Below are 697 nucleotides of genomic sequence, written 5' to 3' on the forward strand. Positions count from 1 at the left end.
TATTGTGATCAAAGTCTTTTTCTCCATAGATCAATATTTCATGATAGTGACCTCAGAAATGTTAAATAATTTTACATTAAATGTTGAACAAATAGAGATACAATTTGATATTCTGTTTATCACGTGTTACATGTAACCTCTGAGTAGGATTAAAAAAAAAACCGGGACCGTAGCAACACGGAAGGGATAGAAAAAAAATTACAACGAATTAGATAGAAATCATCATCCAACCACAAGACATGGAGTGTGTGACGTTATGATCTACAATGTGTACACGTCTGTGTAGCAAGAGATCATGCTTAAAACCCAATGATGTTCTTCCTAATCATCGCCATTGCATTTCTTGGGGGGGGTGGGGGGGTTGAAGATACTGCGCGTATAACATGCTTATGATAACTTGTCAGAACCGTCCATGTATCATATTTTCTAATGATAAATCTCCTTAAAAACAAAGGATAACATAAAGATTTTAGATCATCCCTTATTTGAGGAAGAGATGTAATTGAATTTAAAGATCAACATGGTGTCCCTTCATCAATTATATTTTTTTCACGGCTTTAGACACAAGTAAATAAGTAGTATAATACTTTGTTAATTGATTGTGCAGATGGCAGCGAGTTCTGACGGGGCCGGTATTAGATATTGACCAGACATAAATGGAGACCACTTAAGGAGGTAACAGCTGGGAAAACGACTA

Source organism: Ostrea edulis, chromosome 1 (genome assembly GCF_947568905.1).
Source record: "Ostrea edulis chromosome 1, xbOstEdul1.1, whole genome shotgun sequence".
In the NCBI taxonomy this organism is placed as follows: domain Eukaryota; kingdom Metazoa; phylum Mollusca; class Bivalvia; order Ostreida; family Ostreidae; genus Ostrea; species Ostrea edulis.